At 47.6% G+C, this 17387-nt stretch overlaps 1 protein-coding gene across 7 annotated transcripts in view; it reads right to left on the bottom strand.

Moving 5' to 3' along the window:
• The window catches only part of SLC8A3 (solute carrier family 8 member A3), a 133106-nt gene extending 115981 nt beyond the window's left edge, over nucleotides 1-17125 (bottom strand). For 2 of the 7 annotated variants that reach the window (XM_079127090.1, XM_079127096.1), the window contains exon 1: nucleotides 16154-16733. The gene's annotated coding sequence lies outside the window, so the exon portion shown is untranslated. Of the gene's footprint in view, nucleotides 1-16153; nucleotides 16736-16849; nucleotides 16943-17070 lie in introns of those variants that run through there. The other 5 variants (XM_079127093.1, XM_079127095.1, XM_079127091.1 and 2 more) reach the window with 4 other exon arrangements.
• Nucleotides 17126-17387: the final 262 nt, after the last annotated feature.

Raw genomic sequence — 17387 nt, 5'->3', positions numbered from 1 at the left:
TATGAAAGCCTTCCTCTCCCTCCTGCTCCTTACCCAACTAGGACTAAATCCTGTCATCTCTCTCCCTCCAACTCTCCGGCCACCATTATAGCTCAAGTCACTATCCCTCCTCATGGGATGAATCTACTCTAGTAGCCTCCCAAAAGAAGTCAGCATTCCAGCTCTTGCTAGAGAATAGATCTTGATTCTCCTGTCCCCCATACAACCACAACAATCTTTTAAAAAAAAAAAAAAAAAAAAAAGAATCACCAGGCACAGTGGCACATGCCTCTAATCCCAGTGACTTGAGAGGCTGAGGCAGGAGGATTGTGAGTTCAAACCCAGCCTCAGCAACTTAGTGTGACCCTACGCTACTCAGCAAGACCCTGCCTCTAAATAAAATATAATAAAATAGAGATGTGGTTCAGTGGTTAAGCACCCCTGAGTTCAATCCCTAGTACCAAGAAAAAAAAAAAAAAAAAAAAAGAATCCAAACTTATACGTATACCTCCTTTATTTGAGGTTCTTTCACAGTTTTCTCTTGCTCTTGATAGAAAGACCAGGTTCCTGGCCATGATTTGCAAAGGCTTGCAGAAACTACCTCCTTTCTTCTCTCTCTCCCTCCTCTGCCTCTTACTGCATTTCAACGGTGCCCTTGGTTTCTACCCCCTTGTTACTATCCACCTCAGTATCTTTGAGTGTTTCTTCTTTGCACCCTCAACTCTTAATAATGCATAAGATCTCAGCTTAAGTCACTTTCTTAAAAAACAAAACAAAACAAAACTCTCCCTCACCCCTAAAAATGGTCAACTCCTTTTCTTTCATTGCACTCTTTGTCTCTACAGCACTTTTAAAATGTTGGATTACATGTTTATTTGTAGTATTTAGATGATCAGTGTCTTACTCATTCATAAAGCTGTGAAAGAGAGCAATACATAAGGCTGCATCTCTTTGATTTACCATAGTGTCCTAAGTATTTAGGAGGTGCTCAATAAATATACACCTTAGGAATTAATCAATGTAGCCATCAAGGAAGCTTCCTAAGACATCATCTTCTTTACAGACATTTTATGATTCAATTAGAATCATTTGCTTTGGAAATAAAGAGAGAGCTCAGAGACAAATCCTAACTAGAGTGTAAAGGCTGTGTTGGACATCTATAAATTCCCAAAGCTTATGTCAGAGAGAAATTCCCTTTGGGACATAGTTCACCAGGGCTTATCCTGCAACCATAAAGGCTTCCGTCCAAAGGGCTTCGGATTAACTTGGTTTCATATTCCCCAGATGGCATCCAAGTGCTGAGGATCACAGTCCTCCTTAGTTCAGGTCCTGGGGGTCATCACAACATGTGATGGGGCCTCTGCCTTTGCCTCACTCAGAGGACAGGAGGTCACGAGGGCTGTGGAAGAGCAGTTGGATGAAGATGTTCAGCATCCATCCAGTGAACTCTCACCACCTGTGAGGAGCCAGGGACTCCACACACAGGCCCAGCTCAGAGTCCGACACCCATTCACACTGGGCAAATGTGGACAAACAAGATCTGGGCTTCCTGCCTTGACCCTGGCAAGCCCTGACACTCTGGATTCTGATAAGCCCCTTGCAGGAGGAGACAGAAGGTCTTCATAGAAGACTCTGAAGGGCACCACTGGAGCAGCTCTCTCACCAAGGGCCAATGTGGTGACAGGAGGTGGTAGCCCAAGGGGTTGGGGTACCCCCAGGTGAGGGAGGTAGGCTGCCCTTCTGGAGAAAAAGGACACAGGACATGTGGTGATAGAGTCGTCCTGAGAAATAGGGGGCATGGACTCCTATTTATCTTACACTCCAGGAGCAGGAAGAAGGATGGTGGCCCTTGTTCTTCCTCAACTTGGCAGACACTCTGTGGTGACAGGTGTTTATAAGGGTGTATGCGATCCTGTGGTCAGAATCAGAGGCCAGTTCCCTGGGAAAACAGCTGAACCAAAGGAAGGAGGGAAAGAAAACGAGGCAAGAAGTAAGGTGGCTAGTAAATACTTGTGGTGGCGTTTGGAAAATGCTCTGTGATATCCTCATTGTACTTTCCAGCGCTGCCAGGGAGTGGCTTCTGGGTGAGATGTCAGAGGGGGAGCGGACAGCTCTGAGGAGCACCTTTGGTCTTTTTTCTGTGTGTATCCTTGCCTACCAATTGAGACAAACTCCTGAGGGTCTCATCAGCTTCTCCAGGACTCAGACTCAGGGATATGACTCAACTTTAGTCTCCTCCAAATAACAGATATTAACAATAGCAATTAACACGCATAAGCATTTATTGTGTGCACAGTGCAAATTTTAATTTTCATCATGACCCTGTGAGATTATCAATATCTTTATCCCTATGTTCCCACTTTGGGAGAGTGAGTCTTAGTTAAGTCATTTACTCAAAATATAAGACCAGGAAGTAGTAGAGCCAAATTCACACACAGTTGACATAAAACACATGGATCTGATCACTCCATCACCCCAAAATATCTCATTTTGTTATAGAACATCCATCAGCCTCCAGCCTGATGTGGGCTTAGTAGCAATGTGACTGTCCCACGCTCCCAATAGGAGAGACTAGCCATTTGATGGGGTTGCATAGTCTCCAAGCTTCCTGGGGCTGTCCTGGCTGCCTGCTGCCGTCTCCCACCTGAATATCCTTTTCATCAGCTCAGTTTGACAAATATTGACAAAAGCCTGTGATTTGCCAGGCCTGGTCCTAGATGCCATGGGTAAAAATAAAAATGAGATACAGTGTTTGCCCACAAAGCTATCATTGAGCAGGGGTGGAGACACTTTTACCAGAAAAAGTGGAGGCAGACAGAAGGCTGAGCTCGTGCGGGGATTCGGGAAGGCGTTCTGAAGGAGGTGATCCCTGAAATGAGTCTTCAAGCTTGAGTGAGCTTTAGTCAGCAAAGAAAAAAGGCAAGTGGGAAGGGCATTCAAGTCAAAGAGAACAGCCGGAACAAAGACACAGGGACACGAAAGAGCCCCCATGTGCATAGGCTTACAGGGAACTCAGTGTGAGGCGGGGGTCAGAAGATGAGGCTGCACCGTGGCAGGTCTTCTACGCCAGGCTGAGAGGATGGGATTTGATCTCAAGGGCAGAGAAAAGCCAATGATGGGATTTTAAACAGGAGAATGACATGGTCCGATTTGTATTTCAGAAAAACCAATTTCACTAAAGACTCAGGACGGCTATAAGGAGGACAAGACTGGAACAGGAGATCAGTTAGAAACCTGCTGCAAACAGAGCAGATGCAGATAAGGAGGCCCAGGGTATATTCTGCATAGGACAACCCTCTGCCCCCATATCACATTCCTCTCCCTTAGCCAAACAGATGCCCTGACTGAGCCCGTGACCTCTTGTCTCTTTCCTAGATTATTTTCCTGACGCCCCCCAGGACCATCTGCAAGGTGTCTGTGTCCTCAGCAGTGGCTCCTGACATCTTTTAATATCACTGGCAAATTTAATTAAAGTCACTGTTCCTCTGCTCTTCCAGATCATTAATAAAACAGTGCCACCAGGCCAGACTGAGAAATTCTCCCTACTGCTACGCCCTCCACTTTCTCCAATGGGAACACTGCTCCAGGCCTGTCACCAGCCTGGGTAGAGTCGTCCTTCTCTGCTTCTAAATCTGGGCCCCTGCACAGGCGTCACCGCCGATTTACATTAAAGTTTTAGGTGCAGCAGCCAAGCTGTGCTGGCTCTGACATGTCAGCCAGATCCAAGCACACTGCGGTACTTTCTCTGCCTACCGGGGGGGAGAGCCAGGGCAGAGTCCTTCTCCCCGGGGCATACTCCCCAAGAAGCACACAGGGAGTCAACTCCCTACACTCTCAAGAATAGGAAAGATGTGATTACCGAAACTTAGGTAGTTTGATTGTCACAACTGAACTTGGATTCAAGAAAGATGTAACGATGCTAAATGTTTTTCCTGCATTATTATTGTTCTGAACCTCCCCAGGGAAGGAGGAATTATCCTCGTACCTTTTTTTTTTTTTTTTTTTTTTTTTTTTTGGCAGTAATGGGGATTGAACCAAGGAGTGCTCTACCTCTGAGCTATATCCCTGACTCTTTTTATTTTTTAGTTTGAGACAGGGTCTTGCTAAATTGCTGAGGCTGGAATCTGGCCTCAGCCTCCCAAGAAGCTGGGATTATAGGCGTGCACCACCATGCCTGATCATATCATACCCATTTTACAAATGGTGGATTAGAGCCCAAGATCACAAGTAGATGCCAAGTAGAGTCAAGTAGAAAGGGAAGCACTGGAATTCCAACAGTCTGTGTCCTGAACACATGGAGTTAACCACTGTGCTGGGTATGTGCCTTGGGCTTGGAGACCCATTTAAGTGAGGACTCAGGAGAGCAGGGTGAGTCTTTCTGGAGGTAGAGACCTTCCCACAAAGCTTGGAGACTCTAGACTCTAAGTGGCTCTAAGGCAGCATCGAACTATTATAAAGCCCTGGATCTGAAAGCAGGAAGCAAGAACTTTCTTCCTAGTTGTGTCTCAATAAGTAAGCTAAGAGAGGGTGGTAGGAAGTAGGGGCCTAGAAAAGGTCAAGGATGGCCTACATTCTGTATTTACCAAAAACCTCTTGAATCAAATCCAGTTCTTAAGCAATGGCTCTTTGCCCATGTTTGGGCCAAACATTATGCTAGCAATTGGGGGTACCACCATGAATGAGTTATACCTCATCCTCAACCTTATTAAGTAGAGCTTATCTTCTGATGAGGGATGAAGGCAAACAAGTAATTACAGGAATGATCAATTACAATTATGCTCTGAGAAGTAATTAATACCTTTTTCTTGTTCTTCTCTAAGCACTCAAGTTGGTGGCTCTAGAGCTTTTTCAGACCACATGAGTGAGTGGCTTCAGTGCAGGAGGGCTTTGTAATGTGGAGGATCTTACGGTATGCGAAGTGATATTGCACTGTCCCTGCTTCTCTGATTACATGCATCTGACACATTTTGCCTCCCCTGCAATGCAGCCTCCTAAACAGACCAGGGCACCAGCAGGCTTAGTCTCCTTATGCTTTCCGTGAATCAAGGACTTAACAGAAGGATGACCAAAATAGTGATCACATGCATCCTGAAGTTCCTAGTCTGTGGCCAGCACTGCACTGGTCGCTGTTGTGTCTGCTATTTAATACCTCCTGCTGTCACAATGAGACGGATATTGTTATCTGTTCTAGAATGAGGGCTCCAAGATTGATATTTCACCTGCGGTCTACCAACTGAGCAAGTGGTGTTGCTGGGTCATAGCTTGGTATGTCAAATGTCAAAGTCAGCTTCTAAGTCCCAGGGGATGAAAGGGATGGTGGATGATTAGGGTAGGAATCTAGGGCCCCAGAAAGTTCTACCTCTTCTAGGAAGGCTTCCCTGGCAATGTCCCCTCCTGTACTTTGAGAATGAGTCATTTCTTCCTTTGGATTCCTCTAAGACTCTGACCACCACGGAAGCACTTGTCACAATATGCTGGTTTTATCTGTTTACAAGTCCATCTTTATCACTCTTCCAGAAACTCCAAGAAGGATTTCAACTCAATGTAGGGAAGAATTTTTTGTTTTGTAACAATGACTAGTCACACTCACTGAAACCCTATTCATAAGGTTCAAAGTTGAACTTGAACTCTAATCTCCTTTCTGTCTCAAAAATTCTATGATTCAAAGATGCTCTGAAGTTTGCCAGACTTGTAGAAGAAGGAGGATTTTGACCTCTGCAAGGCCTTGACACATCTGGGGCATCATAAACACTGAGTGAGCTAAGGCCTATGAAGAGGAAGAACGAAGGCTTTCCTCGGCTTAAGTTCTGTTTTTCCTGCTGATGGGTCTATATCTTAGTCATCCCCTGACTGATGGAACTAAAAACATAGAGAGGGCTGTATATCAGAATAACTCTGGAGTTTTAAAAACTGCAATCACCTGAATTCTACTTTAGATCTAAGTTTTAGAATCTCTGGGAGTGAAGCCTAGACATTTATGGCTTGTTTGTTTGTTTGCTTGTTGATACTGGAGATTGAACCCAGGGACCCTTCACCACTGTGCTACATCTCCAGCCCTTTTTATTTATTTATTTATTTTTTTGTTTTGAGACAGAGTGTCACTAAGTGGCTGAGGCTGACCTTGAGCTTCCACTCCTCTTGCCTCATCCTCCCACATCACAGGGATTATAGGCAAGTACCACCACTTCCAGCAAGATATTTATGTTTTTAAAAATTCCTTAATCCTTGATTCTGAGGTATATCCAGGGTTGAGAATCCTGGGTAAAGAGAGAATAAGAAGCATAGCCTGAGCATCTGCATCTCAGGGATTCCAACCATTAGGGACTTTTCTGGACTGGGAGAAGGACTTTTGGAGAATTATGAGTTGACCCACAAGCAAATACCACAAGGTCTTCCTATGTACTAGACAAATGACCCCCTCTCCCGGACTCTGGCTTACTTCATACAGTGCAAAATACAGTAGCATCGATTCCTCACCCACAAAATCAGGTTTTCCCTTTGCCTCTCCCTAAATTTGCTGCCTGCTTCACTTATACTGCTACCGAAGAGACATAAAAGACAGAGTTCTCTTATCTTCATAGGAAAGTGATGCTACTCATTCAATTTCAGCAAGATATGTTCCTAGTTGTTTTCCCTTTCAGTGATGTCGACTTAGGTCAACTTCCCCACATTTTCTTATGGTCTCTTTGGTCACTCACTCATTCATTGAGACCTGCATGCATTTGTTTAAAACTCAGCTTTGTGTCCAGGCCGACTCTCACTGAATTATCATGAGACAGTTACTCTGATTTGTTCTAAACTCATTTTTTTTCCCCCACATGCTCAATAAGTATAAGTTCCAAGAGGGTAGGAATTTTTATCTGATATTTCTGTATCCCCCGTGCCTAAATGAGTGTCTGGCATATAGTAGAGACTCAGTATATATTTATTGAATGAATGGATAGATTGAATGAATGTGCAAAAATAGAAGGGATACTATCCAGTGATTTCTTCCACCCTTGGCAGTGTTCAAACGGAGGTTGGAGAACCATCTGTCAGGGATGCTGTGAGCAGGTTTTTTGAATTTGAGTAATATGAACAAAATATAATCTGCCCTGAAGAACACACATTTCACTGGGGAATGGTGACAGAAAACTGAATAATTAGGACAAAACAAGTATTAGATTTGGAAGCACATGTAGTGTCCCAAGAGAACTTCAGGAAGGAAGGTTTAGCACAGCCTGGGATCATCAGGACCAGCTCCGTGAACCAGGTAATACTGGATCCAAGACTTGAAGAATGAACAGGACTTCACAGAACGGAGCCAGCGCATCCCGAACAGTGCAGCAGGAACCTGCGCCAGAGGGTGTGGACGCCTGAACAAGCAGCGTGTGTTCAGGAAGCCATGTGCCACAGGACGGGGCACCTGACCAGAGCAGCGAAGATGAGTAGGAATTGCTGATAAAGGCCTGTGTGCCTGACCAAAGAATCTGAGGCAATCTCAGAGGGAATAAGGGACAATACTGCTGAAAATTTTTAATCACGGGAGGGCCAGGATCAACATTTCTTCTTTTGGAAAGGCAAACCACAGTGACGGCCGTGTGGAAACTGGATGGGTGGACAAAATCAGGGCCAACTGGAGGCAGGAGGACTGGTTCAGGCTTGCACATGGGGTAGAGGAAGGAAGACCCTGAATAGTGTGGGCAGGGCCGCTGAGGAAGAGGTGAAGTTCAGAGCTACCAAAAGTCAGTCGCTCCAATCTGAAGACCAGTGCCCACAGGAGATGAAAACAGAAGCGGAATGAAGAGGCCTAGCAAGCACCAAAACACAGGGGGCACCTTCTCCGTCCCTCGGGCCCTGCCAAGTTCCTCCTGATTCAGAGATCCGAAGGCTCGAACAAACAAGTGTGGGAGAAATCAACACAAAGCCATGCAACTTACACACCTGCTTAGCCTGAGGACTTTCTTAAACTGTGGGCTAAATAAGACAGACCGGCGCGCTCTCTAGGAGGTGAGGCACCTTCTCTAGGAAGTCCCTGGAATTCAACTGAGGCACCAGAGCACTTCTGTCTAGCTCCAGTAGTGGCCATTTGCTGTTTCAATAACCCAGACTGTGATAAGCTCTGGAGACGCACTGACAATGCAGGTCTGTCCCCACCCTGGATGCACACAAAAGAGATCACCGGGTCAGTATCTAAAGGTGAACCCACAGTGTGGGGGCCTTACCAACCCTGACTGAGAAGACAAGGGAAGGGTGGAGAGGAGCACCTCTTGTCTCAAATTAGGAATGTAGTTTCATGCAGAAGGGAAATGGACCCTTGGAACACATTGCTTCTGCGAAAAAGAGCCAGCTGGAAAAATTAGAAACTACCTTTAAAATATCCAGAGTGTTGATGTTAACTCAAAACCTAGAGTGGCCACAAGAAAGCCTATTCTGTTCATAGATTCATGGAAAAAATAAGTATTTGTTGAGCACTTACCATGTGCCCATCAGAGCCGTGAGTTCACTGAAGATCGGTTCTACCTGGATGTGCTCTGCAGTTTATTGAGTGTCACCCTCGGTTCTAGCTACTGGAGTTTCAATATTATTTCTCTCGCCTAGACTACTTCTATAGTACCATTCCTTATAATCTACACCCCCACACCCACAAAACTGCCAGAAATGTCTTTTTAAAATATAAACCAGGTAGCTCATGCCACCATTTGTATCTCCTCTCTTCCTAAAGCCCTTCCCACCCCTTTCTAACTTCTAACTTCTCATTTGATGACTTTATGTCCTACCTCTTTGTTTTGTTGTTGTTGTTTTGTTTTTTGCTTTTGTTTGTGGGGGGCAGGTACTGGGGAGTGAACCCAGGGGTGCTTAGTCACCAAGTCATATCCCCGGCCCTTTTTATATTTTATATAGAGACAGGGTCTCACTAAGTTGCTTGGGCCTCACTAAATTGCCGAGGCTGGCTTTGAACTCGCAATCCTTCTGCCTCAGCCTCCCCAGCTGCTGGGATTACAGGAGGGTGCCACCGTGCCCTGCCATCCTACCACTTTGTTTGGCTTCATCCACACTCCTGTCCAGCTAGAAAAAAAAGTTCTCTGAAGTTTCTAGAAGAGGCATAGCAGGAGCTTGCCTTAGGGCCTTTGCATTTATTAGTTCCTCTGCTTGAAATAGCCTTACCCTAAATATCCACATAAGTCACTTTTTAATTTCATTCAGGTCTCAGCTGCCACCTTCTCTGAGAAGCTCTTAGGCCATTTATCTTATCTAAAGGTGACCCCCTCATATTCTCTGTCACATCACTTTTCATTTTCTTTATGTGCTATGAAAAATCATTTTTTATTTCATTTCTTTGCTTGTTGAAATCATCATTGCACTTGTTTACTTGTTTGCTAGTTTACCAAGGAAAATCAACTCCACCCTAGAGGAAACTTGCTCTTCCTGTTCACTGCAGCATTCTCAGAGCTTTGACTAAAACCTGGCAGACTGAGTGCTCAATAGGTATTTGCTGAACGAATGAATGAATTATTCTGCAAGATTAAGTGATTCTGGAAAAAGGCATGTATGTGGGGAGACTTCAAACTTCCTGGCAGGCAATGGGGTAGACAAGTACGTGAGTATAGTTAAAGACCTCAGAGAACAGGCAGTTTTGTTCATTCAGAAGAACCAACATAAGCACATGGTATTAGAGCAAAAGCCTTGAGTCTGTTTGTCAACAGTTCTTTCCTTGACCTCAGCCCTCTCATCGGTACCTGCCTCCTCCTCCAGAGTACACCACAGTGATAATCAGCATTTACACTGCATCATTTGTTCAACAGGGATTAAGCACTACTATGCACCAAGAGTTTACAAAGCCCTCCTCGCACACCTGATCTCATCGAGTCCTTGTAAGGATGATCATTCAGCTACAGGCTGGACAGATGGCCTGGTGAGGGCAATCGTACAGAGAAACTGAGGCTCTGTTGATGACCAAGGGTTTCTCTGCCAGTGAAGTATGCAGCCAGAACCAAACTTTGGTCCTCTGGCTGCCAGACGCCTCCTTCAAGCACCAGGGCTGCAGGAGTGTATTAAGTCAGGAAGGACCAAGGACTTCTGCAACTAAACGGACCCCAGGACTGGGATCAGAGAAGTGAGAAGCCCAGGGCACGTGGGGCAGCCTTCATTCCTGACCTTTTTTGTTTCCCAGAGACAATCACCTGGACTCTATTTTTTGAGGTTACTCATGGAGAGAGAGCCGACATCCTTCTGCCTTGCTGCTAAGCTGTAGAGTGAAGCTGGTGATCAGCCTCCTTTATGTCCATTCTCCCCAGACCATTCTCCAGAAACTTGATTTATTTTAATGCCATTTAATTTATCTTAATTTTTTAAATGTCAAAATACAGAACTAAATCATTTCATTGCTCGAATGAAGAACAAAGGAGTCTGGCAAGCAGTCAAAGTCATCTCTATCAGACATGGCTGGAGGGTTCTCTCGTACAATCAACTCTAGGGGTGCTCTGGGCTCCCCTTTCACAAGAGGGAGCTAGGAGTGGATTCTCAGACTCCCTGATGATCCCTGATGCAGCTGTGCTTAGTCCCCAACACCTCAGGATTCCCCTTAAAGCTGATTTCCCTGTTAGTTCCTTCTGAGGGGCTGAAAGGCACAGGCTCCAGAGGGTTCTTCCTGTCTCACTAGGGAGGGAGTCTGGTGGTGTGGTCTGGGATGGGCAGAGTCTCTGGAAGGACATTGAGCAGAGTGGTTGCACTAGATCAATGGACTATATGAGACGGGATGGCTGGAGCATTTGGGGACCCAAAGTACTACTAGCCATTCTGTAAATACCTGGAATATTGAATAGGAGGTGACCAGGGACACTGGTGCCAATCTAGGGCATCGGAGCACTTAACCCAGCTCAGGAGGGACTAGAAGCCCAGACAATCAGATAGCCAAGTTGACTGGCAGCTGAACTGTGACTTGACCAGCATGAAGATAGACACCCTGGGGCTTCAAGTTAAAGCTAGAAGGTTTTACAGCACTTAAGGTATTCTTAGCAGGAGGCCATCTATATGCTGTGGAATAGAATTCAAGAATACAAAGCTGTCAGGTCAGGGAGGAGCTTAACAGCCAGCAAGCACATCGAATCCAAACTCTTTTAATGGATAAGGAATCCAAGGCCCAGAGGACAAAGATAGCTCTTCCCCATGGTTGTTAGAAGCAATAACAACTAGAACCTAACCTTACCACCAGCTCCGTGCTTCTGCTATTATGACGTGTTGGCTGTCCCTGGTTTGATATTTGTTTTAACTCCACTATTTGCTTCTTTTATGATAAATAACAGGGATCCCCTTCCTTGACCTTGTTACACCTGCCTTGAGAGCAAGGCAGGTTAATTTGTTCACTCCTTCACTTTTATTGACCACCCACTGTGTTTCAGGCCGCATGGGACCTAGAAGGGGAGAGAGAAGTGCCTGACCCAGGAGCGGGAGGCAAGATGCATGCAGAAAAACCAGAACAAAACCCCTACATTTCAGAAAGTATAAGGAAGGAAGGAACTCATGAAAAATAAATGCTGTGTTCTCAAGATTCAAAGGAGGAGGGACTATTTCTTGGTGAAGCCTCTCCAACAGGAAGGGCAATTGAATAGAATGTTGAGGACAGGTGTGATCCTCAGGGGCAGGTAAACTATGAACCAAAGTATAGGAGAAGAAAGGGCCACTTTACACAGGGGACCACATGGCTGCACATGAAGTGGGGAGCCAGGCCACAGGACCTTGAATACGAGGAAATGGAAAAATGGTGGCGGGGTGGTGGGTTCTTCTAAGTTTTTTGTTTTGGAAATTGACACACTTAGGATGGTGTTTTAGGAGGGGAGTCTTGCAGCAGTGACCAAAATGACTTGAAGGAGGGAGAGGCTGAAGTTGGGAAGATGGTAGGAAGCTATTTTGTGCAGTGTACTAATGAGAGTAACTACTTCATATAGCTATAGTAAGGACGGAATGGGGGAAAACCATGTGCAGCGCTTTTCAACAGAGCAGCTGACAAGTGGTGAACACACAATAACGTTGCTATGCTGTGTTGACGGAGCAAGAGACTTCAGAAAAGAGAGGATGAAGCAATTTGGGAAGGCAAGGGTGGCTCCTGGCCACTGGGCAGGAGGGGAGGAATTTTCTACTCTGTTAGTGACAGAGAAGAATAAGGAATCAAGTGGGAAGATCACGGTGCAAAGAAAGAGTACTGATCAAGCCCAGCACTGTCTGCTTCATTCTCTAGGACTTTGCGATCCTCTCCTCTTGAGGGACTTGGAAAGTAGCACATGGGAGCCACAGCAGGATTACAGTTTCCAGTCCCACTTCCAGATCCAGTCCCTACATGACCCAGCATTCCTGCACACAACCAGGGAAGCCCTATGGGTCGATCCAAATATCGAGGCGATAAATGCAACTTGGCTTGTTCCAAGCTATATCTAGGACAAAACAGAGGTGTTTTCCTAGTAGATAGGACCCTCTATACCCTACCTGAGTATGCGATTCTGGAATTCCTTCATTCTCTCTCCATATTATTTTTTAAAATCCATTTACATACACATGTGATTCTTCTATGAATGTAACAATGGATCCAAACCTTTCTTACCCTTCCAGGCACCTTCTTGGGGTCTTTCCCAGACCTCAGAAATTCTCCATCTCCAGTCTTGAGGAGTTTGCTTTGCTCTGCTGCTTAGTGTATAGTATGCCTCCTACAGACTTTCTCCTTTTCCCTAAGCGGCCCTGACCGGGGTTAGGTTTAGAGTGCCCATTCAAAAAGCAAATGAGCAACCAAACATAAACCAATCTCATTAAAGAAAATTAATGGAACTTCCTAAAAGGGCATCTCTGGTTCACATACTAAAACAGAGAAATGCCCTACCCACTCCCTCACAGGCTGCCAGGACCACATGCGGGTCTAAAACAGCCTCCTACTCCTCTGCCTCCCTTTCCTCCTACACTTGTTTCAGCCAATGTCAGCATACTATCTAAAATGCAAATCTGACCCTTCCCACTGGAAACTATGTGAAAATCCTTAGCATGGAGTAAAAGCCCTTCAAGTTTGACCTATGGCTTCTCCAGACTCAACCCCATGCTTGCAAGTACACACACACACACACACACACACACACACACACACAGTCGCATGCACATATTGCTCTGTCTGTGGTCATTTGGGAAAGTTCTTCTCTACTCTAGGCCTTTGCATATTTCTTTTTTCACTCACAGCACTTTCTTGCTTTCCCTACCCTCCCCCTCCTGCTTTTACCTCCTTCCTTCCTTTCTGGGCTCAGCTGTTCCTACAAGTCCTTGAAGTCTTTAAAGCCTTATGGAAGGGGACTCTTCCTGCACACCTCCACTGACCTGTGATTTAACTCCAATGACAAATAACTTTATATGGCACCTGCCCGTTCACAGGTTGGTTATCCCTGCTGGAATCTGTGTGGACGAGGAACGGGCCATTCTATTTTACTTGCCTCTGCGTCTAACTAACACATGCTGGCAGGTAGGTGACTGTTGAATATTTATTGAATAAATGGCTGACTAAACAAATAAATGAAAGCTTTTTCTTTTGGAGTCCAGTGTATTTCTGAAGCTCCCCAAATATTGAAAGCAACTAGGTTTGAGTGAAGGAGAGTTATTCCTCTCTTCTTACGGTTCGAAGAGAAGTCAAGATGTGTGGCACCTTCTTCAAATCCAGGTTGTGGGCAATGACTGGATGGACCATGCAGGTCAGGGGACAATACCCACAATCAATGCTCATGGTCAATACCAATAATTGTGTCCAGAAACTATATAAGGAATTACCTTACACAGGAGCAGAGTGGGGTCAGGGCAAATGCTTTGAGGTCCCAGCCCATGGAGACGCACAGGAGAAGGGATTTTTTTTTTAAAAACGGGATCAGTTTGATACCACTCAACTCCCTTCTCTGACCAGGAAGCTGTGGAGGGCAGAACTAAGTGGAGATCAGAGGAGCAGGAAAGAGAGAGGAAGCTGTAACTTGTCTTTCCAATTTTATTAATTCAACCAACATTTACTGAGTGTCTACTGTATGTTAGGCACAGCGGTAGGCCCTGGGGATACAATGTGCAAAAACACCAGCCATCTTTCCTGTATAGAGCTGTGCCCAACATTACTCAATTATAAATAAATTTAATGTACATCTTTAAGTTACTTCCAATTAATAGGTTATGGGTGTATGAAATAAGGGAACCCGGCCTAGTCAGGGAAGGTATAGAAACTTTCCTTGGATAAGTAGCTGAGAGCTGGAGGGTGAGTAGGAGCACATTAGGGGTGTGGGAAGTACTTAAGTAAGCATTCCAGGTAGAGGAAATTGAATGAATGGCCTTCCCATCTTCACCAAGTTATAGAAAGACCACCGCAACTAATTCCAGGTCTGTAGGTTCCATCTGCTTCTTCTCAACCAAGTATCTATATTTATTTAAAGAAAAAGACTAGGGAGCGGACTAGTGTTAAAAGTGACTATATGGAAACTGTGGATTGGAATGAAGGACTAGGGTGATGAGCCCGCATCTGGTCACCACAAGCTCAGAACATTAACCATCTTTATTGGGAGAACTGCGAGGAGCGAAAGGCCAGCTTCCTCTCAAAGTTGGATGCAGTTAGAAAAGCCAGCAAAAGAAAGGGCCGGCGGGAGGCCAAGCGCCCATACACAGCGAACTGATCCCCTATTTCAGGAAGAGCATGGCGCAGCAGCTATATTTGAAAACCCGAGGTAAACAAGCCCTGAGCTCAAGTGGACGGGGCACAACAGCTGTGGAAGATTAATCACACGCGGCTGCAAGTCACCAGGTCGCCGGAGGCCCCGGAGGCTTCCCTTTCGGTGCCCGCACCAGAAGGCCGGATGTGTTCCTATCACGTACCCACACCCTCCCCCGCTTCAGGGGTTTCTTGACCACCCAGGAGCTCAGCACCTGGCTCCCAGCTGCAGCCTGCGTTTCTGATAAATTGCACTCAATTTCAATCTTTCTGCCTGGGAAACCTTAGCACCACGTTCTGGTGCTTTAACCAGAACGTGTTTGTGTTTTAATCGCCAAAAGAGAAAGGAAAAAGAGAGGGACGGGGGAGAGAAGGCGGGCAGAGGCGAGCGGGTAAATTTATGGCACTGCATTAAAGGCGTTTGTTTTATTTAACCCCCCTCCCTGCACGGTTAAAAATAAAACACAATGAATACAGACGAAAAACTGCGTTTTTCCTGGAGCAAATAGCTTTCATCATCTCCCCCAGTGGCTCGGGTCCTCGGGGCAGGTAAGCCTGGGTCTGCAAGAGCCACGCTAACCTCTAAATGAGGGCCTGTGGCTGGTGTGTGTGTGTGTGTGTGTGTGTGTGTGTGTGTGTGTGTGTGTGTGTGTGTGTGTGTGTGTGTGAGAGAGAGAGAGAGAGAGAGAGAGAGAGAGAGAGAGAGAGAGAGCGAGAGAGAGAGAATATGAAAATGAATATGGGGAGGAGGCTTAGTTATTATATACTTCGTTTCTCTCCACACAGCCCAGGATCGCCCGGACCACCCCGGTCTGGATAGTCAAGGACTGGAGAACCCCTCCTTGTCGCCCGCCCCTTTGGCGGTGGGAGGGTGCGCTGGGGCTGCAGTTCCCGACCCGCGGCGGTGGAGTCCCGAGGTTGGGATGCGCGCGTGCGTGCCTGTGTGCACGCGGGCGCGCGCCGAGAGAATAATGCGCTCTCCTCCTAGCCCCCAAACCCGGTGGGCACTCGGCCCCAAGAGCACAACACGCCCTGGCACAAGCGATACACACATGCACACATGCATGCAGCACGCAACACAGCGATCTCCCCATTGAGCTGAGCACCCGCCACTACCCAGCAAGCCCACGACTGACCGTACACACATTCCCAGGCGTTCCTCCCAGCACCCCGCTAGACACTCACTCTGATAGACCTCCCTCTCCAACACCGCATACACGACGTACACTTTCCAGGGCACCCCCACCACCACACACACACACACACACACACACACACACACACACACCATCCACACACGGACTTCTACTGGCAGCAACCCACAAGAAGGCAGTGCCTATGAATGATCGTTAGAAATAACTTAATCAACATCATTATTCACGGCCAGGGACCTTCTTGGGGACATCCCAAGCCTCCCAGCCTCGGTCTCCCCTGCCTCGGTCGCCCGCTGAGGGGGAAGGGCAGGAGGCTCACCCCATTACTCACCGTTTCCTCTCGGCCTCTAGAGCCGAGTGGGCAAGTGAACAGGGTAAGGAAGATGCGCGATGCCCCCGCCGCTGGGCTCCTTACGGGCCGCAGCGGCTCATCGCCCCCGCGGGCTGCCCGCCGGCCGCAGCCGCGTCCGGGGCATGTCAGTCCGCCGCCACCTCCGTCGCCCGCCCGCCGGGGCTCGAGGACTCGCAGCTGTCAGGGAGCTGCAGGGCAGCGCATCTGGAGCGCGAGGTCTGGGAGGGAGGGGAGCTGAGGCCAGAGCGAGGGGACAGGGGAGGGGGCGCTCCACGCCGAACCAAGGTACCAGGAAAACCCCGACGCGGAGCGCGGGTCGCCCAGCGCGGGAGAGGCCCGGAGTCCCGGCCGCCGGCGGCGGGGGATCCCTGCCGGGAGGGGCTGCAAGGCAAGCAACCCGGCGCGCCCTGGCGGCTCAGAGGGACCCGGCTCGGGCTCTCGGTCGCGTCGCCGGGGCTTTCCCGGGACTGGAGCGCGCCGGCTCTCCGCCTCTCACGCCGTCACCGCGGGAGACGTCTCGGCCTCGCTGAGCGCAGAGGGGACGAGCGGAGGGGCTGGTTTCTGGGCGAGCCAAGAGCTTTGCCCATTAAGCTGCCGCAAGAAGCCAAATCAAAAAGCCAATCTCCAAGCCTCCAAAGCGAACGTCACCCTATCAGCTGGGAGAGAGAGCCGCACCGAATGACAAGCCGCGCATATTCAGCCTGGTGCGCCGAGGGGAGACTTTCAGATCACTTCCCGGCCAGCACTGGGGACATCGAGCCTGCACTCGCGTCCAGAGAGCCCCGGAATACCGAACGCAGACGGAACCCCCACCCCGCCCACCCATCCAACCATTGGAGCCTGGCGTCCAGCGCCTCCCGGCCAGCCGCGCTTCCAAGACGTCGGCGCGTCCTGACCTGGATTCCCGGGAGTTGGGAGCTCCAGGCAGCGGGAGGGCGCGCGGCACTGGCTTTCCCCTTGTCCTCAGGAGACGCCGCCTGCAATTCCGAAATTAAGTCTCCACCGAACACATCTGTGGTTTTTAAATATAGCAGGGGAAGATTACCCAGGCAGGGTCCACCCAGGCCTAGGGGAGGAGTTGAGGGGGACGGAGGTTAGCAGTGGAGGGAAAATAAAACTCCTTTCTCCCCCCGTTTTTTTTTTTTTTTTTTTTTTTTTTTTCTTGTTGGTGCAGAACTCAGCCTGTCATTTTCTCAACCCAAGTCAAACAACA

This window comes from Sciurus vulgaris, assembly GCF_902686455.1.
Source record: "Sciurus vulgaris genome assembly, chromosome: 2".
Classification (NCBI taxonomy): Eukaryota; Metazoa; Chordata; class Mammalia; order Rodentia; family Sciuridae; genus Sciurus; species Sciurus vulgaris.
This window is presented reverse-complemented; position numbering and strand designations above follow the sequence as displayed.